General features: G+C 32.9%; 1 long non-coding RNA gene across 5 annotated transcripts; it reads right to left on the bottom strand.

Annotated features, from left to right (window-relative positions):
* Positions 1 to 814: 814 nt before the first annotated feature.
* Positions 815 to 4,330, bottom strand: LOC141720475 (uncharacterized). 5 transcript variants are annotated; one of them, XR_012574386.1, is made up of 4 exons: positions 4,011 to 4,330; positions 2,240 to 3,789; positions 2,063 to 2,154; positions 815 to 1,198 (listed from the first exon to the last, which is right to left on the bottom strand). It is a non-coding gene; the product is annotated as an uncharacterized LOC141720475 (long non-coding RNA). The 5 variants fall into 5 exon arrangements; XR_012574389.1 differs by having other exon boundaries at positions 2,240 to 2,923; positions 3,717 to 4,328; XR_012574388.1 differs by having other exon boundaries at positions 2,240 to 2,538; positions 2,634 to 4,326.
* Between the last annotated feature and the right edge of the window lie 2,532 nt (positions 4,331 to 6,862).

The raw sequence follows: 6,862 nt of genomic DNA, 5'->3' as shown, positions 1-6,862 counted from the left end.
TCGCAACAGTTCAAAGTATGTCCACAAGCCACAATCTTATTATTACAAACGTACCAAATCCCAAATTTATTTATCTTACAACTGAAGTCAAGCTTTATTACAAACTTTTAACACACACCAAGCAACACAACTTCTGCTAGCTTATTCCATTTTAACCTGAAAACCTAGCTTGCGCACTCAACTGGGGATCCTCGCCACCACCAGTTTCCTTTTTAACTGGAAAAGAACATAAACAGATTTGCAAGAGTGACCTAACTAGCTCAGCAAGAAACAATGACAACACTGAGATTATTAATCATTACTGGAAAAACGTCAATATACATCGGTTATGGACTGATGTAATTTTTTTTAAAAAACCGATGTCTAGGTGGGTGTAGAGAAAAGTCCCTGTTCTTTACATCGGTTTCAGACTGATGTGAAAGACTACATAACACATCGTTCTAACTAAAAATCGATGTATTACGCATACTAAGACATCAGTTAGTAACCGATGTGTTAAACACATACTAAGACATCGTTTGGTAACCGATGTAAAAAATAAGAAACGATGTCAGTTAACATATGCAACAACGCTTCTGTAGATGGAAACAGTGTATTAAATGTACTAAGACATATTAAATGTATTAAATGTACGAAGACATCAATGAGTAACCGATGTGTGTGATTACATATTTAATTATTATATACACATATATATGCATGCATCAAAAATATCAAAAAGAAAAACAAGCAAAATCAATCCCATATAAAAAACCAAAACTTCGATTATCATTATCAAACTTATAAAGCATTCGAAAACAACAATGACGATATAAAAAACAAAAATGTCAAATACACGACATTGTAAAGTTAAAATGAAATTCCAATACTTAGATAAGAATTTTTACATAAAGGCAACACATTACATAGGAAGCATACTATACTCAAATAAGAATCAGAGCTATTGCAGTCCCTGCTGATAAGCCTACAGTTCGGAAGGGAGAAAGTCAGACGCCTAATCTTTCACCTTAAAAAGAATATTAACATAATTTAAAAACCATGTACAACATATCACCGGTGAGAATTTAATGAAACAAGAATAATATCCCTGCAATTCTCAACATTCTGAATCATTCTCGAGAATAAATATAATGATACCAGCAACCGCATCTGAATTAGAAACAAATGACAACATCTCGAGAGCAGCGGAACATTTTTGCTGTAGAAAAGAGGTACATCACTTAGAGGAGATATGTACCAATAAACAACATTGATAATATGTTTCAGATTTTTAGAATCACCGGGTTTAGTAATATAAAATTTTCAGTTTTACTAGCTTTTAGTCTTATACCAACATACCAGAGAACGATCCTTGGGTGTTCATATTTGTAATTCATGACAAATAAAGGCCAAGGAAAGACACAAAGAATCAACATGTCCGAGTAATTTTGGGTTTTCAAGGGTATCCTTGAGGTGATAACACATGTATTCAAACTGACCGCATTAATTATCTAGACATCTGCTGTTAAGTTTCCACCTGAAGAAAACAGTTTCGAGTTTTCTATCCAGGTTATTTGACCAAACCTTCTCCATAATGATATACTTAGAGCAAGATAACAGTTCAATGTCCAAGGTGAAACACAAATTTTTTGATAAAGAGAAAACTGCTTACCCCAACAAATTAAGGGGATAAGAATACTTAATGTCACAGACAGATGAACTTTACCTTGTGAAAATTAAAAATTAAATCCAGCTCACACGCCTAATAATAACAGCAAACATCAGAATCAATCACACAGTAAATTAAGCAGTTCATAGTTTATGATAATTCAAGTATTCGCAGGGCTCACACTTCCAAAATAACGATCTAAAATCTCCACATAATGATGGATAATTTCAAGGACTTCTAGTTCATTATCATCTTGATTAATGCACATGCAGAAATAAAGGCTCGCATATATGCATAAAGAAAACAAGAGATATAGAAGGAAAATGGTACTGTCTATAACTATTGTTTATAATACACGACCATGCAAGTAAAAGCATGAACCAAAACTGGCTTTGGATTATAGCTTGCCCATACCTTTTATACACAACTTTGAATCCCCTCCATTCTACAAAATTGCAGAGCCTTGGGGCTCGGGTGAGAATCAGATTGCTGAGCTCTCGGATTACCTTAAAAAAATATCCACAGCCAGATTAGTTTTTAACCAGATACTACCATTTACAAAGTGATACAATTACAGGTTTGTGGTTATACTGTTAAAGATTAGTGTCAGAAGTATCTCAGTCACTGTAAGTAGCACTTTGATGCCAAATGTTCATTAATTCATTAATGACTTTGTATTATGCCAATTCCAAGCAATCTGAAAGAATTGGTTTTATGCAAATTCTTTGCTGCAATTGTCCAATTTTGGGCTGAACAGGCCATCCCCCTTTAACTAGCTGCCAGCCATCACCATCAATTTTTTCAAATGATACAACAGCACGAAACTCCTCCCTGTACTCCTTTCAAAATTACAGCAATATGAACCAGTCTCCGCATGTAAACCTATAAGACTAAACCTTGCTCAAAATTAAACAACAAATTGTATAAGCAATAAAAGATTTTGTTATAAAACAGGCACACAACATCTCTACAATAGCATACTCACTTTTTGAGCTAGCTCCCTAGTTCGTGAAAGAACAAGACATTGTGGATTCACCCGCTTAGATGTTTGGTTCTTCTTCTTGTTCAACACATGCATAATGGCCGGAATCTGAAAGACTTGGTTTTATGCCAATTCTTTGCTGCAATTGTCCAATTTTGGGCTGAACAGGCCCTCCCCCTTTAACTAGCTGCCAGCCATCACCATCAATTTTTTCAAATGATACAACAGCACGAAACTCCTCCCTGTACTCCTTTCAAAATTACAGCAATATGAACCAGTCTCCGCATGTAAACCTATAAGACTAAACCTTGCTCAAAATTAAACAACAAATTGTATAAGCAATAAAAGATTTTGTTATAAAACAGGCACACAACATCTAGCTCCCTAGTTCGTGAAAGAACAAGACAATCTAGCAAGCAGACTATGGTAATGGTAAAAAAACATAACCTAGTAAAGCTACCAAATGCTTAAATTGCTTTACCCATCACAAATAATAATTGAATAAATTATATACTAAGGACAAATGCAGTTCTTATTTTTTGAGTTCTCCGCATAATTTGACATGAAGCAAACATGATCAAAGTAAACACAAGATATGTATGTACATTGCCACTCAGTTGAACACTGAGTTGAAAAATAATCCTCAATTTGAGCCTCAGCAAATTGAACTCAAGGTGTAAAACTCCTTTCCAACTCAATGCTCAGAGTTAATACCCCATCTTCATAGAGGAGAGGATAAACAAAAGCAATAACTGACCCCTTGACTCACAGCGACACAATTACAAAAAACTACCAATGCAACATGAATACAACCGCAACGAGTAAAGGTAACTGCGCAACGAGTAAAGGTAAAAGCACCACGACAAATTTAAAAACACTTAATCCCTAAAAAACATAACTAATAATCACTTAACATCAACCAAAGCATAATAAAACCAAGCAAAATACTATCAAAATCCATAATAAAACTACCATTATCCATATCACCATTCGAAAACAAATTACCGCAATCAAAGAAATCCAAAACATCATTACAAAATATAAAATCTATAAATCTTCTTAATCAATGAAAAACACAAATCAAACCTAAGCAGTAAACACAACAGCACCACCAGCCTCCTTAATCTTCTTCTCAGCAAGCTTTGAAACAATACCCCAACTGAGTAACATCAAGCACATGAGCCTTATCACCAGCAATAACACTATCCTTAACATCTTGTGGGACCATTTAAAAAGAGATATGCATACATAATTACTATAAAAATTGCAAAATAACTTACTTTGTAGATGACCCAAGATGAAGAATCAACAAATATGTAAAAAAAAGTTCAATTAAAACCCAAAATTTGAATTTTGAAACAAAATTAGAAAAACACTTACAAATCGACTTAGTTAACAGCACAATCGAGTAGATTAAAGATTCCTATGCAAGAACCGAGTATTTTAATTGAAAGAAAGAAACGAGGCTACGAGCTAATTAGGGATTCGACAGTTGGGGGTTTAAATCCAGGGTTTGAGCTACTAGTGTTTCAATCTAGGGTTAGGGTTCAATTATGTTTCGATTTAGGTTTTTATCTAGGGTTCTTGAGTGTGTATCAGGGGTTTTGAGAGTGAGTAGAAAAGAAACGTGGACTGTGAGTTTGTGAAGAACAGGTGAATGAAAATGGGTCGAGGGGGAAATGATTTTAAGAAAAAGGGGGAAATATTGTAAGTAACGGGAAATGTATGTATCACGTGTTTTTTAATTTTTTAAAATATAGTTTAGACATCGGTTGTTACTTCAACTATTATGAGAATAAGTATTACTTTAACATCGGTTTTGTAGAAAGTGATGTCCAAAAACTCTTTAACATCGGTTGTCAATACAATCGATGTTAAATGGGTGATGTCTATTGACTGTTTTTTTGTAGTGAATGATCAATTGAAATGATATAAGGAATCAAGTTTTCTGATAAGCAATGATTATAATTGGATATTCACTTTCATTTTTAAAACCAAGGTTAGGCTGCTGATCAGTCACGCACTAACCCCGAGTAAGGCTCTCAGCTTTGCTCTATCTACTGGTTCCAGGGCATAAATTTGGCCTATTATGGTCACGAATCTGGTCTAACCACGAATCTGATCCATATTTCAAAACAATCCAATTCTATAACAAAAATATGTAAATAATGTAACTGAATAAACTGAATCATAAACAACATTTATCTTGATGCATAGGATGATTCACAACACCATGAAGGTATAACAAGGTAAACAGGAAGATTGACTTCCAATTCAGGGAAAACATCAGAATATAGAAGACCAAGTGTTCAAAGGTTACAAGGAATGGTCTTCTGTTATATAAGGCATAAAGGTTTGTATGTTAAGCAATCTCATATCAAGAATCAATTTGTGGAGTAGTATTGGATATGTGTGGTTCGTATCCAAGTCTTCAATAATCAATGATTTACAAGAAATCAGGCTTTCGGCTCAAGATTAATAAGAATCAGAGTTAGGGTTAATTACTTCAAAGTACTTGCAATATAGAACAAGAGCTATTTGGAATAATTGCAACATAATGAAGAGAATTCAAAAGTATTTGCAATATATTACAGGAAAGTTCAGAAGCACTTGCCTTATCAATTCTCTTTCACTTTACTAACACTTGTCAATTGGTTCCCACTCACTGACCACTTGTTTTCCCTTTCTACGTCTCGCTTCCTCTGTTAAACATCACACGTACTTATCAATATGACTTCTCATCTCATTCTATTCGTTACAAACTTCTATCTACCCTTCATTTCACCTAAATCCGAGGTACGGATTGAAAGTTACAGCAAAAATAGTCAAACAATGCACAAACAATCATTTTATACAGCAATCAGATCACATATAACACATAGCATGTAAGATATTCGATCAAAATAAATTTTCAAAAAAGATTCAGGGTTAAAATAATTTTTCAGGTATTTAATACAAATTTTTGAACATTTTTCGGAATTAAAACGAGACTCTGAATCATTTCATAATTAAATAATAGAGTTTGAACACCCGAATATGACTTTAAAATAATTTTATAATAATTATCGAGTTTTGAAAATAGTTTTAAATAATATTTTAAAACTTGAAACTATTTTTAGAATTTTTAAATCAAAATAAGTAATTAAATCTAATTGAATAATCAATTAAAATTAATTAATGACTAATTAAATTAATTAATCAATTAATATTTAAATTAATTGATTAATTAAATAATTAATTATTAACTAAATCTAATTAAATAAATAATTTAGATTTAATTTCAATTTAAAAATAATTTTCAGAAAATAAATAATGAATTTTGGGAATTTTTAAAGTAATTAAAATCAATTTCTTAAAATAAATATAAACAGAATATTATTTTTGTAAATTTTATTAAAAGAAATCTCATATTTATAAAGTTTTGAAACTACAGGGACTAAAACGTGGGTTTTGTAAAAATAGGGGGACTAAATGGCAATTTGTCATCGTACCCGGCGATGTCCCGCCGTTCGCCGCCAGCCAGTTGCCATTAACGGCAACTGGAGCTTTCCGGCAACCCTCAGATGAGCCTAGAAACTCCGCAAATTATCAGGAAACGAAGCTCTTGTTCCAAGAAATTCATCTGTAGTGTCAAAATCACTTAACAACCGACGAATCGAACGGAATATTCAGTTGAAAATCCCACCGCCGCCTGGTTTGGTTTTCCAGCCAACATCAACCAAGAATCGCTCGTTCACAAGCTATATACCAATCGAATCGTTTTTCAACGATCTACAATTTGGTGTAATCAATTTTAACTTATAACTCCAAACAAAGAAATACCCAAATTTCAATTAAGAACATTCAAAGCAATAAACCCTAGTTTTATAATCTGAGAATCAAATATCAATTTGAACATGTTATTGAACTCCAAATTAGTCATATAATAAACCAAAATGATCAGGAAGAAAAGATCTACATGATTCTAGCATCACATCACACAAACAACATCAAGAACAAAATTTTATAATTTACTCTTTAAATAATTCGAAATAAATCAATTAAATAAGAAAAATATCTTGATTCCTGCACAAAAATGGATGGTTGATTCAGAAAGATTTTTTCGAGAGCTTCGATTTGAATATAGCACGCCCGAATCGGAGTTCGATAACGCCTTCGTTTGTGCGTTTGATTACGAAGAACGCGACGTTTAATTAGGTTTTTCTCTGTATTTTACTGTCTGATTATGATTA

Source organism: Apium graveolens, chromosome 4 (assembly GCF_009905375.1).
Source record: "Apium graveolens cultivar Ventura chromosome 4, ASM990537v1, whole genome shotgun sequence".
In the NCBI taxonomy this organism is placed as follows: Eukaryota; Viridiplantae; Streptophyta; class Magnoliopsida; order Apiales; family Apiaceae; genus Apium; species Apium graveolens.
The sequence above is the reverse complement of the archived record's forward strand: the minus strand, read 5'-3'. Positions and strand labels throughout refer to the sequence as shown.